The 21,449-nt window shown below is 42.0% G+C and overlaps 2 non-coding genes across 2 annotated transcripts; both read left to right on the top strand.

The window, feature by feature from the left end:
* Positions 1-15,727: 15,727 nt before the first annotated feature.
* On the top strand, positions 15,728-15,799 carry TRNAC-GCA (transfer RNA cysteine (anticodon GCA)). The gene has a single exon. It is a non-coding gene; the product is annotated as a tRNA-Cys (tRNA).
* Positions 15,800-21,044: 5,245 nt separating this feature from the next.
* Positions 21,045-21,116, top strand: TRNAC-GCA (transfer RNA cysteine (anticodon GCA)). The gene has a single exon. It is a non-coding gene; the product is annotated as a tRNA-Cys (tRNA).
* Positions 21,117-21,449: the final 333 nt, after the last annotated feature.

Raw genomic sequence — 21,449 nt, 5'->3', positions numbered from 1 at the left:
TCTCTATAGCGTGCTTTTAAAAACAATTTTTTTTTCACTGTTATAGATTGAATAGCAGTTACTTGTCTTCAAGCGGGTGTGTCAGGCCTACAGTGTGTGCTCTGCAGAACTGTTCAAGTGCACATTGCCAATCATATCTGGTGTCTCTATAGCGTGCTTTTACAAAGAAAAAAGGTTTCTAGTGTAAGCTAATAGCAGCCAGTCAGTGTCCTTCAAGCGGCTCTGTCAGTCCTTCCTTCAGCGTGTGCTCTCCAGAACTGTTCCAGCGCACATTGCCAATCATATCTGGTGTCTCTATAGCGTGCTTTTAAAAACAAAAAATCTTTTTCACTGTTATAGATTGAATAGCAGTTACTTGTCTTCAAGCGGGTGTGTCAGGCCTACAGTGTGTGCTCTGCAGAACTGTTCAAGTGCACATTGCCAATCATATCTGGTGTCTCTATAGCGTGCTTTTACAAAGAAAAAAGGTTTCTAGTGTAAGCTAATAGCAGCCAGTCAGTGTCCTTCAAGCGGCTCTGTCAGTCCTTCCTTCAGCGTGTGCTCTCCAGAACTGTTCCAGTGCACATTGCCAATCATATCTGGTGTCTCTATAGCGTGCTTTTAAAAACAAATTTTTTTTTTCACTGTTATAGATTGAATAACAGTTACTTGTCTTCAAGCGGGTGTGTCAGGCCTACAGTGTGTGCTCTCCAGAACTGTTCCAGTGCACATTGCCAATCATATCTGGTGTCTCTATAGCGTGCTTTTAAAAACAATTTTTTTTTTCACTGTTATAGATTGAATAGCAGTTACTTGTCTTCAAGCGGCCGTGTCAGGCCTACAGTGTGTGCTCTGCAGAACTGTTCAAGTGCACATTGCCAATCATATCTGGTGTCTCTATAGCGTGCTTTTACAAAGAAAAAAGGTTTCTAGTGTAAGCTAATAGCAGCCAGTCAGTGTCCTTCAAGCGGCTCTGTCAGTCCTTCCTTCAAAGTGTGCTCTCCAGAACTGTTCCAGTGCACATTGCCAATCATATCTGGTGTCTCTATAGCGTGCTTTTAAAAACAATTTTTTTTTCACTGTTATAGATTGAATAGCAGTTACTTGTCTTCAAGCGGGTGTGTCAGGCCTACAGTGTGTGCTCTGCAGAACTGTTCAAGTGCACATTGCCAATCATATCTGGTGTCTCTATAGCGTGCTTTTACAAAGAAAAAAGGTTTCTAGTGTAAGCTAATAGCAGCCAGTCAGTGTCCTTCAAGCGGCTCTGTCAGTCCTTCCTTCAGCGTGTGCTCTCCAGAACTGTTCCAGTGCACATTGCCAATCATATCTGGTGTCTCTATAGCGTGCTTTTAAAAACAATTTTTTTTTCACTGTTATAGATTGAATAGCAGTTACTTGTCTTCAAGTGGGTGTGTCAGGCCTACAGTGTGTGCTCTGCAGAACTGTTCAAGTGCACATTGCCAATCATATCTGGTGTCTCTATAGCGTGCTTTTACAAAGAAAAAATGTTTCTAGTGTAAGCTAATAGCAGCCAGTCAGTGTCCTTCAAGCGGCTCTGTCAGTCCTTCCTTCAGCGTGTGCTCTCCAGAACTGTTCCAGTGCACATTGCCAATCATATCTGGTGTCTCTATAGCGTGCTTTTAAAAACTAAATTTTTTTTTCACTGTTATAGATTGAATAACAGTTACTTGTCTTCAAGCGGGTGTGTCAGGCCTACAGTGTGTGCTCTCCAGAACTGTTCCAGTGCACATTGCCAATCATATCTGGTGTCTCTATAGCGTGCTTTTAAAAACATTTTTTTTTTTCACTGTTATAGATTGAATAGCAGTTACTTGTCTTCAAGCGGGTGTGTCAGGCCTACAGTGTGTGCTCTGCAGAACTGTTCAAGTGCACATTGCCAATCATATCTGGTGTCTCTATAGCGTGCTTTTACAAAGAAAAAAGGTTTCTAGTGTAAGCTAATAGCAGCCAGTCAGTGTCCTTCAAGCGGCTCTGTCAGTCCTTCCTTCAAAGTGTGCTCTCCAGAACTGTTCCAGTGCACATTGCCAATCATATCTGGTGTCTCTATAGCGTGCTTTTAAAAACAATTTTTTTTTCACTGTTATAGATTGAATAGCAGTTACTTGTCTTCAAGCGGGTGTGTCAGGCCTACAGTGTGTGCTCTGCAGAACTGTTCAAGTGCACATTGCCAATCATATCTGGTGTCTCTATAGCGTGCTTTTACAAAGAAAAAAGGTTTCTAGTGTAAGCTAATAGCAGCCAGTCAGTGTCCTTCAAGCGGCTCTGTCAGTCCTTCCTTCAGCGTGTGCTCTCCAGAACTGTTCCAGTGCACATTGCCAATCATATCTGGTGTCTCTATAGCGTGCTTTTAAAAACAAAATTTTTTTTTCACTGTTATAGATTGAATAGCAGTTACTTGTCTTCAAGCGGGTGTGTCAGGCCTACAGTGTGTGCTCTGCAGAACTGTTCAAGTGCACATTGCCAATCATATCTGGTGTCTCTATAGCGTGCTTTTACAAAGAAAAAAGGTTTCTAGTGTAAGCTAATAGCAGCCAGTCAGTGTCCTTCAAGCGGCTCTGTCAGTCCTTCCTTCAGCGTGTGCTCTCCAGAACTGTTCCAGCGCACATTGCCAATCATATCTGGTGTCTCTATAGCGTGCTTTTAAAAACAAAAAATCTTTTTCACTGTTATAGATTGAATAGCAGTTACTTGTCTTCAAGCGGGTGTGTCAGGCCTACAGTGTGTGCTCTGCAGAACTGTTCAAGTGCACATTGCCAATCATATCTGGTGTCTCTATAGCGTGCTTTTACAAAGAAAAAAGGTTTCTAGTGTAAGCTAATAGCAGCCAGTCAGTGTCCTTCAAGCGGCTCTGTCAGTCCTTCCTTCAGCGTGTGCTCTCCAGAACTGTTCCAGTGCACATTGCCAATCATATCTGGTGTCTCTATAGCGTGCTTTTAAAAACAATTTTTTTTTCACTGTTATAGATTGAATAGCAGTTACTTGTCTTCAAGCGGGTGTGTCAGGCCTACAGTGTGTGCTCTGCAGAACTGTTCAAGTGCACATTGCCAATCATATCTGGTGTCTCTATAGCGTGCTTTTACAAAGAAAAAAGGTTTCTAGTGTAAGCTAATAGCAGCCAGTCAGTGTCCTTCAAGCGGCTCTGTCAGTCCTTCCTTCAGCGTGTGCTCTCCAGAACTGTTCCAGTGCACATTGCCAATCATATCTGGTGTCTCTATAGCGTGCTTTTAAAAACAAAATTTTTTTTTCACTGTTATAGATTGAATAACAGTTACTTGTCTTCAAGCGGGTGTGTCAGGCCTACAGTGTGTGCTCTCCAGAACTGTTCCAGTGCACATTGCCAATCATATCTGGTGTCTCTATAGCGTGCTTTTAAAAACAATTTTTTTTTTCACTGTTATAGATTGAATAGCAGTTACTTGTCTTCAAGCGGCCGTGTCAGGCCTACAGTGTGTGCTCTGCAGAACTGTTCAAGTGCACATTGCCAATCATATCTGGTGTCTCTATAGCGTGCTTTTACAAAGAAAAAAGGTTTCTAGTGTAAGCTAATAGCAGCCAGTCAGTGTCCTTCAAGCGGCTCTGTCAGTCCTTCCTTCAAAGTGTGCTCTCCAGAACTGTTCCAGTGCACATTGCCAATCATATCTGGTGTCTCTATAGCGTGCTTTTAAAAACAATTTTTTTTTCACTGTTATAGATTGAATAGCAGTTACTTGTCTTCAAGCGGGTGTGTCAGGCCTACAGTGTGTGCTCTGCAGAACTGTTCAAGTGCACATTGCCAATCATATCTGGTGTCTCTATAGCGTGCTTTTACAAAGAAAAAAGGTTTCTAGTGTAAGCTAATAGCAGCCAGTCAGTGTCCTTCAAGCGGCTCTGTCAGTCCTTCCTTCAGCGTGTGCTCTCCAGAACTGTTCCAGTGCACATTGCCAATCATATCTGGTGTCTCTATAGCGTGCTTTTAAAAACAATTTTTTTTTCACTGTTATAGATTGAATAGCAGTTACTTGTCTTCAAGTGGGTGTGTCAGGCCTACAGTGTGTGCTCTGCAGAACTGTTCAAGTGCACATTGCCAATCATATCTGGTGTCTCTATAGCGTGCTTTTACAAAGAAAAAATGTTTCTAGTGTAAGCTAATAGCAGCCAGTCAGTGTCCTTCAAGCGGCTCTGTCAGTCCTTCCTTCAGCGTGTGCTCTCCAGAACTGTTCCAGTGCACATTGCCAATCATATCTGGTGTCTCTATAGCGTGCTTTTAAAAACTAAATTTTTTTTTCACTGTTATAGATTGAATAACAGTTACTTGTCTTCAAGCGGGTGTGTCAGGCCTACAGTGTGTGCTCTCCAGAACTGTTCCAGTGCACATTGCCAATCATATCTGGTGTCTCTATAGCGTGCTTTTAAAAACATTTTTTTTTTTTCACTGTTATAGATTGAATAGCAGTTACTTGTCTTCAAGCGGGTGTGTCAGGCCTACAGTGTGTGCTCTGCAGAACTGTTCAAGTGCACATTGCCAATCATATCTGGTGTCTCTATAGCGTGCTTTTACAAAGAAAAAAGGTTTCTAGTGTAAGCTAATAGCAGCCAGTCAGTGTCCTTCAAGCGGCTCTGTCAGTCCTTCCTTCAAAGTGTGCTCTCCAGAACTGTTCCAGTGCACATTGCCAATCATATCTGGTGTCTCTATAGCGTGCTTTTAAAAACAATTTTTTTTTCACTGTTATAGATTGAATAGCAGTTACTTGTCTTCAAGCGGGTGTGTCAGGCCTACAGTGTGTGCTCTGCAGAACTGTTCAAGTGCACATTGCCAATCATATCTGGTGTCTCTATAGCGTGCTTTTACAAAGAAAAAAGGTTTCTAGTGTAAGCTAATAGCAGCCAGTCAGTGTCCTTCAAGCGGCTCTGTCAGTCCTTCCTTCAGCGTGTGCTCTCCAGAACTGTTCCAGTGCACATTGCCAATCATATCTGGTGTCTCTATAGCGTGCTTTTAAAAACAAAATTTTTTTTTCACTGTTATAGATTGAATAGCAGTTACTTGTCTTCAAGCGGGTGTGTCAGGCCTACAGTGTGTGCTCTGCAGAACTGTTCAAGTGCACATTGCCAATCATATCTGGTGTCTCTATAGCGTGCTTTTACAAAGAAAAAAGGTTTCTAGTGTAAGCTAATAGCAGCCAGTCAGTGTCCTTCAAGCGGCTCTGTCAGTCCTTCCTTCAGCGTGTGCTCTCCAGAACTGTTCCAGTGCACATTGCCAATCATATCTGGTGTCTCTATAGCGTGCTTTTAAAAAAAAAAATTTTTTTCACTGTTATAGATTGAATAGCAGTTACTTGTCTTCAAGCGGGTGTGTCAGGCCTGCAGTGTGTGCTCTGCAGAACTGTTCAAGTGCACATTGCCAATCATATCTGGTGTCTCTATAGCATGCTTTTAGAAAGAAAAAAGGTTTCTAGTGTAAGCTAATAGCAGCCAGTCAGTGTCCTTCAAGTGGCTCTGTCAGTCCTTCCTTCAGCGTGTGCTCTCCAGAACTGTTTCAGTGCACATTGCCAATCATATCTGGTGACTCTATAGCGTGCTTTTAAAAACAAATTTTTTTTTCACTGTTATAGATTGAATAGCAGTTACTTGTCTTCAAGCAGGTGTGTCAGGCCTACAGTGTGTGCTCTGCAGAACTGTTCAAGTGCACATTGCCAATCATATCTGGTGTCTCTATAGCGTGCTTTTACAAAGAAAAAAGGTTTCTAGTGTAAGCTAATAGCAGCCAGTCAGTATCCTTCAAGCGGCTCTGTCAGTCCTTCCTTCAGCGTGTGCTCTCCAGAACTGTTCCAGTGCACATTGCCAATCATATCTGGTGTCTCTATAGCGTGCTTTTAAAAACAAATTTTTTTTTTCACTGTTATAGATTGAATAGCAGTTACTTGTCTTCAAGCGGGTGTGTCAGGCCTACAGTGTGTGCTCTCCAGAACTGTTCCAGTGCACATTGCCAATCATATCTGGTGTCTCTATAGCGTGCTTTTAAAAACAAATTTTTTTTTTCAATGTTATAGATTGAATAACAGTTACTTGTCTTCAAGCGGGTGTGTCAGGCCTACAGTGTGTGCTCTCCAGAACTGTTCCAGTGCACATTGCCAATCATATCTGGTGTCTCTATAGCGTGCTTTTAAAAACAATTTTTTTTTTCACTGTTATAGATTGAATAGCAGTTACTTGTCTTCAAGCGGGTGTGTCAGGCCTACAGTGTGTGCTCTGCAGAACTGTTCAAGTGCACATTGCCAATCATATCTGGTGTCTCTATAGCGTGCTTTTACAAAGAAAAAAGGTTTCTAGTGTAAGCTAATAGCAGCCAGTCAGTGTCCTTCAAGCGGCTCTGTCAGTCCTTCCTTCAAAGTGTGCTCTCCAGAACTGTTCCAGTGCACATTGCCAATCATATCTGGTGTCTCTATAGCGTGCTTTTAAAAACATTTTTTTTTTCACTGTTATAGATTGAATAGCAGTTACTTGTCTTCAAGCGGGTGTGTCAGGCCTACAGTGTGTGCTCTGCAGAAATGTTCAAGTGCACATTGCCAATCATATCTGGTGTCTCTATAGCGTGCTTTTACAAAGAAAAAAGGTTTCTAGTGTAAGCTAATAGCAGCCAGTCAGTGTCCTTCAAGCGGCTCTGTCAGTCCTTCCTTCAGCGTGTGCTCTCCAGAACTGTTCCAGTGCACATTGCCAATCATATCTGGTGTCTCTATAGCGTGCTTTTAAAAACAAAAAATTTTTTTCACTGTTATAGATTGAATAGCAGTTACTTGTCTTCAAGCGGGTGTGTCAGGCCTACAGTGTGTGCTCTGCAGAACTGTTCAAGTGCACATTGCCAATCATATCTGGTGTCTCTATAGCGTGCTTTTACAAAGAAAAAAGGTTTCTAGTGTAAGCTAATACCAGCCAGTCAGTGTCCTTCAAGCGGCTCTGTCAGTCCTTCCTTCAGCGTGTGCTCTCCAGAACTGTTCCAGTGCACATTGCCAATCATATCTGGTGTCTCTATAGCATGCTTTTAGAAAGAAAAAAGGTTTCTAGTGTAAGCTAATAGCAGCCAGTCAGTGTCCTTCAAGTGGCTCTGTCAGTCCTTCCTTCAGCGTGTGCTCTCCAGAACTGTTTCAGTGCATATTGCCAATCATATCTGGTGACTCTATAGCGTGCTTTTAAAAACAAATTTTTTTTTCACTGTTATAGATTGAATAGCAGTTACTTGTCTTCAAGCAGGTGTGTCAGGCCTACAGTGTGTGCTCTGCAGAACTGTTCAAGTGCACATTGCCAATCATATCTGGTGTCTCTATAGCGTGCTTTTAAAAACAAAATTTTTTTTTCACTGTTATAGATTGAATAGCAGTTACTTGTCTTCAAGCGGGTTTGTCAGGCCTACAGTGTGTGCTCTGCAGAACTGTTCAAGTGCACATTGCCAATCATATCTGGTGTCTCTATAGCGTGCTTTTACAAAGAAAAAAGGTTTCTAGTGTAAGCTAATAGCAGCCAGTCAGTGTCCTTCAAGCGGCTCTGTCAGTCCTTCCTTCAGCGTGTGCTCTCCAGAACTGTTCCAGTGCACATTGCCAATCATATCTGGTGTCTCTATAGAGTTCTTTTAAAAACAAATTTTTTTTTTCACTGTTATAGATTGAATAGCAGTTACTTGTCTTCAAGCGGGTGTGTCAGGCCTACAGTGTGTGCTCGGCAGAACAGTTCAAGTGCACATTGCCAATCATATCTGTGGTCTCTATAGCGTGCTTTTACAAAGAAAAAAGGTTTCTAGTGTAAGCTAATAGCAGCCAGTCAGTGTCCTTCAAGCGGCTCTGTCAGTCCTTCCTTCAGCGTGTGCTCTCCAGAACTGTTCCAGTGCACATTGCCAATCATATCTGGTGTCTCTATAGCGTGCTTTTAAAAACAAAATTTTTTTTTTCACTGTTATAGATTGAATAGCAGTTACTTGTCTTCAAGCGGGTGTGTCAGGCCTACAGTGTGTGCTCTGCAGAACTGTTCAAGTGGACATTGCCAATCATATCTGGTGTCTCTATAGCGTGCTTCTAAAAACAAATTTTTTTTTCACTGTTATAGATTGAATAGCAGTTACTTGTCTTCAAGCGGGTGTGTCAGGCCTACAGTGTGTGCTCTGCAGAACTGTTCAAGTGCACATTGCCAATCATATCTGGTGTCTCTATAGCGTGCTTTTACAAACAAAATGTGTTTTTCACTGTTATAGATTAAATAGCAGTTACTTGTCTTCAAGCGGGTGTGTCAGGCCTACAGTGTGTGCTCTGCAGAACTCTTACAGTTCACATTGCCAATCATATCTGGTCTCACAGTAGCTTGCACGCATAGTACCACTAATCCCCCAAAAAATGACAGGCAGAGGCAGGCCACCCCGCAGGGGCCGTCGTGGTCGTGGTGCTGTGATTCCCTTTTGCCCTAGAATAATGCCCAGTTTTCAGAAGCACGTACCCTGAACTTGAAAAGTTCTGAGGACATAGTTGACTGGCTAACACAGGACACCCAATCTTGTACAGCCTCCGCTCGGAACCTTGACGCACCATCCTCCTCCAGCTTAGCTTCAGGCACCTCTCAAGATACCATTCACCCGCCTGCCGCCACCACCAAAACTAGCACCAAAGCCGCTTTACTTGGTATGTCAGAGGAGTTATTCACACACCCGTTTGAAGAAATGAGTGATGCGCAACAGGGCGAAAGTTCAGATGGGGAGACAGAGAGGAGGAGGAGACGAGTTGGAAGCAGGGGGGGGTCGTCGCAAGGAGCTAGTGGCACAGTCAGACAGCATGCATTGGCACCCGGGGTCAGCCCGACAGCACGCCAATCAACGCATGCTGTGTCCACCACCAGAATGCCGTCATTGCAGAGCTCAGCAGTGTGGCATTTTTTGTGTGTGTCTGCCTCGGACAACAGCGATGCCATTTGCAACCTGTGCCAAAGGAAACTGAGTCGTGGGAGGTCCAACACCCACCTAGGTACAACTGCTTTGCGTAGGCACATGATCCCACATCACAAACGCCTATGGGATCAACACATGAGTACAAGCAGCACGCCTACTCTAAGCCGCCATCCTCCTCTTGGTCTAGCATCTTCAGCCACGTCAACCACTGCTGTCCTTCTTGCCCCCTCTCAACCATCCGCCACTCCGTCTCCCGCCTTGAGAAGTTCCCGCTCATCTGCCCACAGTCATGTGTCTGTCAAGGACATGTTTGAGCGTAAGAAGTCAATGTCACCAAGTCACCCCCTTGCCCAGCGTCTGACAGCTGGCTTGTCCGAACTATTAGCCCGCCAGCTTTTACCATACAATCTGGTTGAGTCTGAGGCATTCAAAAAATTTGTAGCTATTGGGACACCGCAGTGGAAGGTACCCGGACGGAATTTCTTTTCACAAAAGGCAATCCCCAACTTGTACTCGATTGTGCAAAAGGAAGTCATGGCATGTCTGGCACACAGTGTTGGGGCAAGGGTCCATCTGACCACTGATACCTGGTCTGCAAAGCATGGTCAGGGCAGGTATATCACCTACACTGCGCATTGGGTAATCCTGCTGATGGCTGACAATCAAGGAATGCGTGGCATTGCAGAGGAGTTGGTGACACCGCCACGAATTGCAGGCAGTCCTGCTGCCACCTCCTCTACTCCTCCTACTCCATCCTCTTCCATAACCTCCTCGGCTGAGTCCTCTTGTGCTGCTGCGTCTTGCTCCACATCAACGGCACCCCCCCAGCTCCCCAGGTACTATTCCACATCCCGGATACGGCAGTGTCACGCCGTCTTGGGTTTGACTTGCTTGAAAGCAGAGAGTCACACCGGACAAGCACTCCTGTCCGCCCTGAACGCACAGGTGGAAAAGTGGCTGACTCCGCAGCAACTGGATATCGGCAAAGTGGTGTGTGATAACGGAAAAAATTTGATAGCGGCATTGAAGTTGGGCAAGTTGACACATGTGCCGTGCATGGCACATGTGTGTAATCTGATCGTACAACGCTTTGTGCATAAGTACACAGGCTTACAGGACATCCTGAAGCAGGCCAGGAAGGTGTGTGGCCATTTCAGGCGTTCCTACACGGCCATGGCTCACTTTGCCGATATCCAGCGGCGAAACAATGTCAGGGTACCTGAAGTCTCTACCTCCGAGAGAGGTAGAGACTTAGACGTCTATCCGTCCGGACGGGCTGTTTCCTCTGTTCCTCGCGGTCCACCCGGTCACGTAAACGCCGGCCGCGAGGGAGTCACTTCCTTTTGTAGCAGGACGTCCGGAAACCGACGTCATGACGCCAGCCCGGAACGACCTGTCACTCAATCCTTTAGAGACTAATCAGATCTCGTCGGAGGCGTGTCTCTCCCTCCGAGCCAGGGTATTTAAACTTGCTTCTCCCATTTGCTCATTGCCCTGTCGTGGTTCTAGCCTGTCTAGTCACACAGTGCTCTGGTATTTTCTGTTATCCCTTTGGTTCCGACCCGGCTTGTTTGACTTACTCTGTTTACCTCTGTTATCCTTGACCCGGCTTGTTCCTCGCTTACCTGTCCTCTCGTTCCCTCGACCTCGGCTTGTCTCTGACCATTCTCTATACTCTCCGTACGTTAGTCCGGCCATTCTAAGGTCCGGTATACGTATCCTGTTCCTGTTTGTACTCTGTGTGTTGGATCCCTGTCCCGATCCTGACAAACAACATGCCAGTGAGGCGCTTGATTTGCGACAGCCCTACACGTTGGAATTCAACACTCCTAATGTTCGACCGCCTGCTCCAACAAGAAAAAGCTGTTAATGAATATTTGTATGACCGGGGTGCAAGGACAGCCTCTGGGGAGCTGGGAATTTTTTTGCCACGTTACTGGACTCTCATGCGCAATGCCTGTAGGCTCATGCGTCCTTTTGAGGAGGTGACAAACCTAGTCAGTCGCAACGAAGGCACCATCAGCGACATCATACCATTTGTTTTCTTCCTGGAGCGTGCCCTGCGAAGAGTGCTGGATCAGGCTGTAGATGAGCGTGAAGAGGAAGAGGAAGAGTTGTGGTCACCATCACCACCATAAACAGCCTTATCAGCATCGCTTGCTGGACCTGCGGCAACGCTGGAAGAAGATTGTGAGGAAGAGGAGTCAGAGGAGGATTGTAGCTTTGAGGAGGAGGAGGAGCAAGACCAAACACAACAGGCATCCCAGGGTGCTCGTTGTCACCTATCTGGTACCCATGGTGTTGTACGTGGCTGGGGGGAAGAACATACCTTCAATGACATCAGTGAGGAGGAGGAACGGGAAATGAGTAGCTCGGCATCCAACCTTGTGCAAATGGGGTCTTTCATGCTGTCCTGCCTGTTGAGGGACCCTCGTATAAAAAGACTGAAGGAGAACGACCTGTACTGGGTGTCCACGCTACTAGACCCCCGGTATAAGCAGAAAGTGGCGGAAATGTTACCGAATTACAACAAGTCGGAAAGGATGCAGCATTTGCAAAATAAATTAAAAAGTATGCTTTACACAGCGTATAAGGGTGATGTCACAGCACAACGGGAATCTAACAGGGGGAGAGGTGGAAGTCATCCTCCTCCTCCTCCTCCCACGACCACGCCGGCAAGGACAGGACGCTTTAAAGACGTGTTGTTGATGGAGGACATGCGGACCTTTTTAAGTCCTATGCATCGCCACAGCCCTTCGGGATCCACCCTCAGAGAGCGACTCGACCGACAGGTAGCAGACTACCTCGCCTTAACTGCAGATATCGACACTCTGAGGAGCGATGAACCCCTTGACTACTGGGTGTGCAGGCTTGACCTGTGGCCTGAGCTATCCCAATTTGCGATAGAACTTCTGGCCTGCCCCGCTTCAAGTGTCCTGTCAGAAAGGACCTTCAGTGCAGCAGGAGGTATTGTCACTGAGAAGAGAAGTCGCCTAGGTCAAAAAAGTCTAGATTACCTCACCTTTATTAAGATGAATGAGGGATGGATCCCGAAGGGACTGACACTGGGCGATACATTCGATTAAAAAAGGCCTGATGAGATGAGCTGCCTTGGGCTAAAAATGGTCCACACGCTGCTGTATTTTAGCTCTGAATGACGTTTGACTTGCGTGACTTATCCGCCACCAACTAGGGTTCAAGCCGCCATGTTTTAGGGCACTTTCTGCCTGTGAAACAAATATCAATTTTTCTGGCCGCTGCTACAGCAGTGGCTGCAACAATACCAAATTTTTCAGGCATGTGTACATGCCTAATTTTTAGGCCCACTGGTGCAGCACTGTGGCTTCAAAAACCAAACCAAAAAAAATCCTCCAAGATGGCACCAATATACCAGTGGTCTAAGCATCTTCCCACCTTGGCCTAAAAAGGGGAGGTGATTCAACAATTAAAAATCTCTGCCATTTACACGTCCACTGATAGGAGACGCGGAAGGTATTAAACTGATATGAACAATACTAAACTCACCACTCCTATCTGGTGGCACATTAGCTTGCCCGCGCAGTGCCCCAAATTTCAAGTAAGAGGACCGACCAAGCATCTTCTTCCATCTCCCTGTTACATAAATCAATGCCATATCCATAGAAATTGTAGAGAATATCCAGGATAGTTTTACAGGGCCAAATCATGTCGCCTGTTGAAAGAGGTGACCTTGCTCGGGTCCCAGGTGTGCGGTTCCTAAAATGGCTGCCATATACATGTCCTCTGATAGGAGACGCGGAAGGTATTAAACTGATATGAACAATACTAAACTCACCACTCCTATCTGGCGGCACATTAGCTTGCCCGCGCAGTGCCCCAAATTTCAAGTAAGAGGACGGACCAAGCATCTTCTTCCATCTCCCTGTTACATAAATCAATGTCATATCTATAGAAATTGTAGAGAATATCCAGGATAGTTTTACAGGGCCAAATCATGTCGCCTTGCTCGGGTCCCAGGTGTGCGGTTCCTAAAATGGCTGCCATATACATGTCCTCTGATAGGGGACGCGGAAGGTATTAAACTGATATGAACAATACTCCACTCCTATCAGTAGGTCCGTCCCATTTTGATTCATGCCCCCCACCCACCGCGCAGGGATGGGGGCTGGGGGGAGGAAAGTAGGCCCCCCATTGTGATTTATGGCCCCCACCCACCGCGCAGGGGTGGGGGCCGAGGGGGGAGGACAGTAGGTCCCCCCATTGTGATTTATGGCCCCCACCCACCGCCAGGGGTTGGGGAGGACAGTAGCTCCCCCCAGTGTGTATCATGGGCTTTGAGGACAGGTGTCAATCCATACCTGCCAAGTGACCCTATGAAGGGGTAACAGTCCCTATTCTGCTCTGTGTCAGTGTGTATCATGGTCTCTGTGGACGGGGAACAGTCTCTATTCTGCTCTGTGTCAGTGTGTATCATGGTCTCTGTGGACGGGGAACAGTCTCTATTCTGCTCTGTGTCAGTGTGTATCATGGTCTCTGTGGACAGGGAACAGTCTCTATTCTGCTCTGTGTCAGTGTGTATCAGGGGCTTTGAGGACAGGTGTCAATCCATACCTGCCAAGTGACCCTATGTAGGGGGAACAGTCTCTATTCTGCTCTGTGTCAGTGTGTATCATGGACTCTGTGGACAGGGAACAGTCTCTATTCTGCTCTGTGTCAGTGTGTATCATGGTCTCTGTGGATGGGGAACAGTCTCTATTCTGCTCTGTGTCAGTGTGTATCATGGACTCTGTGGACAGGGAACAGTCTCTATTCTGCTCTGTGTCAGTGTGTATCATGGTCTCTGTAGACGGGGAACAGTCTCTATTCTGCTCTGTGTCAGTGTGTATCATGGTCTCTGTGGACGGGGAACAGTCTCTATTCTGCTCTGTGTCAGTGTGTATCATGGACTCTGTGGACAGGGAACAGTCTCTATTCTGCTCTGTGTCAGTGTGTATCATGGTCTCCGTGGACGGGGAACAGTCTCTATTCTGCTCTGTGTCAGTGTGTATCATGGACTCTGTGGACAGGGAACAGTCTCTATTCTGCTCTGTGTCAGTGTGTATCATGGTCTCTGTGGACGGGGAACAGTCTCTATTCTGCTCTGTGTCAGTGTGTATCATGGTCTCTGTGGACGGGGAACAGTCTCTATTCTGCTCTGTGTCAGTGTGTATCATGGTCTCTGTGGACAGGGAACAGTCTCTATTCTGCTCTGTGTCAGTGTGTATCAGGGGCTTTGAGGACAGGTGTCAATCCATACCTGCCAAGTGACCCTATGTAGGGGGAACAGTCTCTATTCTGCTCTGTGTCAGTGTGTATCATGGTCTCTGTGGACAGGGAACAGTCTCTATTCTTCTCTGTGTCAGTGTGTATCAGGGGTTTTGAGGACAGGTGTCAATCCATATCTGCCAAGTGACCCTATGTAGGGGGAACAGTCCCTATTCTGCTCTGTGTCAGTGTGTATCAGGGGTTTTGAGGACAGGTGTCAATCCATATCTGCCAAGTGACCCTATGTAGGGGAACAGTCCCTATTCTGCTCTGTGTCAGTGTGTATCAGGGGTTTTGAGGACAGGTGTCAATCCATATCTGCCAAGTGACCCTATGTAGGGGGAACAGTCTCTATTCTGCTCTGTGTCAGTGTGTATCAGGGATCATTAGGATAGGTGTCAATCCATATCTGCCAAGTGACCCTATGTAGGGGGAACAGTCCCTATTCTGCTCTGTGTCAGTGTGTATCAGGGATTTGACTATCTTTATTCAGATTCAAAAATTACAATTCCAGGAAAAATTTAACAAACATTTACAAGAACATGTTATGCACATCATAGAAACAACGTGAACCTCTTTAAAGCCACAAACTTAAGACAAAAAATACGTACACACAATGTGTACGGGTTTGAAAGAATATTCTGAATCCTTACATGTTTACTTTATCGTTTGTTTGATTTTTGTGAACCATATATAAACTACAAGCAGCGTGAAAACTATAAAAACTCAAGTGGCCATGCTGATCAAATTAAATAGTATGCTTTACACAGAGTATAAGGGTGATGTCACAGCACAACGGGAACACAGCACTAACAGGGGAAGAGGTGAAAGTCATCCTCCCACGACCCCGCCATATCTGCCAAGTGACCCTATGTAGGGGTAACAGTCTCTATTCTGCTCTGTGTCAGTGTGTATCATGGTCTCTGAGGACGGGGAACAGACTCTATTCTGCTCTGTGTCAGTGTGTATCAGGGGCATTGAGGACAGGTGTCAATGTTAGGTGATTTCTGCCCTTTATGGATTAAAAGCAGACTCTGCATCAACTATGTAATTTTCCATGGGAGTTTTGCCATGGATCCCCCTCCGGCATGCCACAGTCCAGGTGTTAGTCCCCTTGAAACAACTTTTCCATCACTTTTGTGGCCAGAAAGAGTCCCTGTTGGTTTTAAAATTCGCCTGCCCATTCCTCAATTTGAAAATTGTATTTTAAGAAAAAAAATGTCATCAAAATATTTATTTCCTACACGTATGATGAAATCTACCATACTGTTCCTTGAAAAGTAACAGATTTTTATTTCAGTGCAACATGTTATAGTGTTACAAATTTCTACTAGATGCTGGTGGAGAATGGACACATTTTCCTCTCATTTGAAGAAATCTCGATTCTAAATCAAAGAGCAGAATTTACTCATTTCTGTCGATTTTGTGAGTTCTGCTAATGACCAGCAGGAGGCCGTCAAGAGAACCTAAATTAAGAAAAACAAATAAATACATTTTTAAATTATATTGGGGGAAAATCAAAAGTAACCAATGCATGCTAAATTGGGGGGTATAGCTCAGTGGTAGAGCATTTGACTGCAGATCAAGAGGTCTCAGGTTCAAATCCTGGTGCCCACTTTAAAAATCTTGAATGATAATATATTTTCAGAATCATGACTAACATCATGTCCTCAATTTGAAAATTGTATTTTAAGAAAAAAAAATGTCATCAAAATATTTATTTCCTACACGTATGATGAAATCTACCATACTGTTCTTGAAAAGTAACAGATTTTTATTTCAGTGCAACATGTTATAGTGTTACAAATTTCTACTAGATGCTGGTGGAGAATGTACACATTTTCCTCTCATTTGAAGAAATCTTCCTCTCGATTCTAAATCAAAGAGCAGAATTTACTAATTTCTGTCAATTGACCAGCAGGAGGCCGTCAAGAGAACCTAAATTAAGAAAAACAAATAAATACATTCTTAAATTTTATTGGGGGGAAATCAAAAGTTATCAAAACCTAACAAATTGGGGGTATAGCTCAGTGGTAGAGCATTTGACTGCAGATCAAGAGGTCTCAGTTTCAAATCCTGGTGCCCGCTTTAAAAATCTTGAATGGTAATATATTTTCAGAATCATGACTAACATCACATCATGTCCTCAATTTGAAAATTGTATTTTAAGAAAAAAAAAATGTCATCAAAATATTTATTTCCTACTCGTATGATGAAATCTACCATACTGTTTCTTGAAAAGTAACAGATTTCTATTTCAGTGCAACATGTTATAGTGTTACAAATTTCTACTAGATGCTGGTGTACACATTTTCCTCTCATTTGAAGAAATCTTCCTCTCGATTCTAAATCAAAGAGCAGAATTTACTCATTTCTGTCGATTTTGTGAGTTCTGCTAATGACCAGCAGGAGGCCGTCAAGAGAACGTCAATTAAGAAAAACAAGTAAATACATTCTTAAATTATATTGGTGGGAAATCAAAATAAATCAAAAAATGCCAAATTGGGGGTATAGCTCAGTGGCAGAGCATTTGACTGCAGATCAAGAGGTCTCAGTTTCAAATCCTGGTGCCCGCTTTAAAAATCTTGAATGGTAATATATTTTCAGAATCATGACTAACATCACATCATGTCCTCAATTTGAAAATTGAATTTTAAGAAAAAAAAAATGTCATCCAAATATTTATTTCCTACTCGTATGATGAAATCTACCATACTGTTTCTTGAAAAGTAACAGATTTCTATTTCAGTGCAACATGTTATAGTGTTACAAATTTCTACTAGATGCTGGTGTACACATTTTCCTCTCATTTGAAGAAATCTTCCTCTCGATTCTAAATCAAAGAGCAGAATTTACTCATTTCTGTCGATTTTGTGAGTTCTGCTAATGACCAGCAGGAGGCCGTCAAGAGAACGTCAATTAAGAAAAACAAGTAAATACATGCTTAAATTATATTGGTGGGAAATCAAAAGTAATCGAAACATGCCAAATTGGGGGTATAGCTCAGTGGTAGAGCATTTGACTGCAGATCAAGAGGTCTCAGTTTCAAATCCTGGTGCCCGCTTTAAAAATCTTGAATGGTAAAATATATTCAGAATCATGACTAACATCACATCATGTCCTTAATGTGAAAATTGTATTTTAAGAAAAAAAAATGTCATCAAAATATTTATTTCCTACTCTTATGATGAAATCTACCATACTGTTTCTTGAAAAGTAACATATTTTTATTTCAGTGCAACGTGTTATAGTGTTACAAATTTCTACTAGATGCTGGTGTACACATTTTCCTCTCATTTGAAGAAATCTTCCTCTCGATTCTAAATCAAAGAGCAGAATTTACTAATTTCTGTTGATTTTGTGAGTTCTGCTAATGACCAGCAGGAGGCCGTCAAGAGAACCTAAATTAAGAAAAACAAGTAAAAACATTCTTAAATTATATTGGTGGGAAATCAAAAGTAATCCAAACATGCCAAATTGGGGGTATAGCTCAGTGGTAGAGCATTTGACTGCAGATCAAATCCTGGTGCCCCCTTTAAAAATCTTGAATGGTAATATATTTTCAGAATCATGACTAACATCACATCATGTCCTCAATTTGAAAATTGTATTTTAAGAAAAAAAAAATTTCATCAAAATATTTATTTCCTACTCGTATGATGAAATCTACCATACTGTTTTTTGAAAAGTAACAGATTTGTATTTCAGTGCAACATGTTATAGTGTTACAAATTTCTACTAGATGCTGGTGGAGAATGGACACATTTTCCTCTCATTTGAAGAAATCTTCCTCTCGATTCTAAATCAAAGAGCAGAATTTACTAATTTCTGTCGATTTTATGAGTTCTGCTAATGACCAGCAGGAGGCCGTCAAGAGAACCTAAATTAAGAAAAACAAATAAATACATTCTTAAATTTTATTGGGGGGAAATCAAAAGTTATCAAAACCTAACAAATTGGGGGTATAGCTCAGTGGTAGAGCATTTGACTGCAGATCAAGAGGTCTCAGTTTCAAATCCTGGTGCCCGCTTTAAAAATCTTGAATGGTAATATATTTTCAGAATCATGACTAACATCACATCATGTCCTCAATTTGAAAATTGTATTTTAAGAAAAAAAAAATGTCATCAAAATATTTATTTCCTACTCGTATGATGAAATCTACCATACTGTTTCTTGAAAAGTAACAGATTTCTATTTCAGTGCAACATGTTATAGTGTTACAAATTTCTACTAGATGCTGGTGTACACATTTTCCTCTCATTTGAAGAAATCTTCCTCTCGATTCTAAATCAAAGAGCAGAATTTACTCATTTCTGTCGATTTTGTGAGTTCTGCTAATGACCAGCAGGAGGCCGTCAAGAGAACGTCAATTAAGAAAAACAAGTAAATACATTCTTAAATTATATTGGTGGGAAATCAAAAGTAATCGAAACATGCCAAATTGGGGGTATAGCTCAGTGGTAGAGCATTTGACTGCAGATCAAATCCTGGTGCCCCCTTTAAAAATCTTGAATGGTAATATATTTTCAGAATCATGACTAACATCACATCATGTCCTCAATTTGAAAATTGTATTTTAAGAAAAAAAAATGTCATCCAAATATTTATTTCCTACTCGTATGATGAAATCTACCATACTGTTTCTTCAAAAGTAACAGATTTTTATTTCAGTGCAACATGTTATAGTGTTACACATTTCTACTAGATGCTGGTGGAGAATGTACACATTTTCCTCTCATTTGAAGAAATCTTCCTCTCGATTCTAAATCAAAGAGCAGAATTTACTAATTTCTGTTGATTTTGTGAGTTCTGCTAATGACCAGCAGGAGGCCGTCAAGAGAACCTAAATTAAGAAAACAAATAAATACATTCTTAAATTATATTGGTGGGAAATCAAAAGTAATCGAAAAATGCCAAATTGGGGGTATAGCTCAGTGGTAGAGCATTTGACTGCTAGATCAAGAGGTCTCAGGATCAAATCATGGTGCCCCCTTTAAAAATCTTGAATGGTAATATATTTTCAGAATCATGACTAACATCATGTCCTCAATTTGAAAATTGTATTTTAAGAAAAAAAAAGTCATCCAAATATTTATTTCCTACTCGTATGATGAAATCTACCATACTGTTTCTTGAAAAGTAACAGTTTTTTATTTCAGTGCAACATGTTATAGTGTTACAAATTTCTACTAGATGCTGGTGGAGAATGTACACATTTTCCTCTCATTTGAAGAAATCTTCCTCTCGATTCTAAATCAAAGAGCAGAATTTACTAATTTCTGTTGATTTTGTGAGTTCTGCTAATGACCAGCAGGAGGCCGTCAAGAGAACCTAAATTAAGAAAACAAATAAATACATTCTTAAATTATATTGGTGGGAAATCAAAAGTAATCAAAAAATGCCAAATTGGGGGTATAGCTCAGTGGTAGAGCATTTGACTGCTAGGTCAAGAGGTCTCAGGTTCAAATCGTGGTGCCCCCTTTAAAAATCTTGAATGGTAATATATTTTCAGAATCATGACTAACATCATGTCCTCAATTTGAAAATTGTATTTTAAGAAAAAAAAATGTCATCCAAATATTTATTTCCTACTCGTATGATGAAATCTACCATACTGTTTCTTGAAAAGTAACAGATTTTTATTTCAGTGCAACATGTTATAGTGTTACAAATTTCTACTAGATGCTGGTGTACACATTTTCCTCTCATTTGAAGAAATCTTCCTCTCGATTCTAAATCAAAGATCAGAATTTACTAATTTCTGTCGATTTTGTGAGTTCTGCTAATGACCATCAGGAGGCTGTCAAGAGAACCTAAATTAAGAAAAACAAATAAATACATTCTTAAATTATATTGGGGGGGAAATCAAAAGTTATCAAAACCTAACAAATTGGGGGTATAGCTCAGTGGTAGAGCATTTGACTGCAGATCAAGAGGTCTCAGTTTCAAATCCTGGTGCCCGCTTTAAAAATCTTGAATGGTAATATGTTTTCAGAATCATGACTAACATCACATCATGTCCTCAATGTGAAAATTGTATTTTAAGAAAAGTAAAATGTCATCAAAATATTTATTTCCTACTCGTATGATGAAATCTACCATACTGTTTCTTGAAAAGTAACAGATTTTTATTTCAGTGCAACATGTTATAGTGTTACAAATTTCTACTAGATGCTGGTGTACACATTTTCCTCTCATTTGAAGAAATCTTCCTCTCGATTCTAAATCAAAGAGCAGAATTTACTTATTTCTGTCGATTTTGTGAGTTCTGCTAATGACCAGCAGGAGGCCGTCAAGAGAACCTAAATTAAGAAAAACAAGTAAATACATTCTTAAATTATATTGGTGGGAAATCAAAAGTAATCGAAACATGCCAAATTGGGGGTATAGCTCAGTGGTAGAGCATTTGACTGCAGATCAAATCCTGGTGCCCCCTTTAAAAATCTTGAATGGTAATATATTTTCAGAATCATGACTAACATCACATCATGTCCTCAATTTGAAAATTGTATTTTAAGAAAAAAAAAATGTCATCAAAATATTTATTCCCTACTCATTTGATGAAATCTACCATAATGTTTCTTGAAAAGTAACAGATTTTTATTTCAGTGCAACATGTTATAGTGTTACAAATTTCTACTAGATGCTGGTGGAGAATGGACACATTTTCCTCTCATTTGAAGAAATCTTCCTCTCGATTCTAAATCAAAGAGCAGAATTTACTCATTTCTGTCGATTTTGTGAGTTCTGCTAATGACCAGCAGGAGGCCGTCAAGAGAACCTAAATTAAGAAAAACAAATAAATACATTCTTAAATTATATTGGGGGGAAATCAAAAGTACTCAAAACATGCCAAATTGGGGGTATAGCTCAGTGGTAGAACATTTGACTGCAGATCAAGAGGTCTCAGGTTCAAATCCTGGTGCCCCCTTTAAAAATCTTGAATGGCAATATATTTTCAGAATCATGACTAACATCAAGTCCTCAATTTGAAAATTGTATTTTAAGAAAAAACATTTTTTAATCAAAATATTTATTTCCTACTCGTATGATGAAATCTACCATACTGTTCCTTGAAAAGTAAAAGATTTTTATTTCAGTGCAACAGGTTATAGTGTTATAAATTTCTACTAGATGCTGGTGGAGAATGGACACATTTTCCTCTCATTTGAAGAAATCTTCCTCTCGATTCTAAATCAAAGAGCAGAATTTACTCATTTCTGTCGATTTTATGAGTTCTGCTAATGACCAGCAGGAGGCCGTC

This window comes from Pelobates fuscus, chromosome 1 (genome assembly GCF_036172605.1).
Source record: "Pelobates fuscus isolate aPelFus1 chromosome 1, aPelFus1.pri, whole genome shotgun sequence".
In the NCBI taxonomy this organism is placed as follows: Eukaryota; Metazoa; Chordata; class Amphibia; order Anura; family Pelobatidae; genus Pelobates; species Pelobates fuscus.
This window is presented reverse-complemented; position numbering and strand designations above follow the sequence as displayed.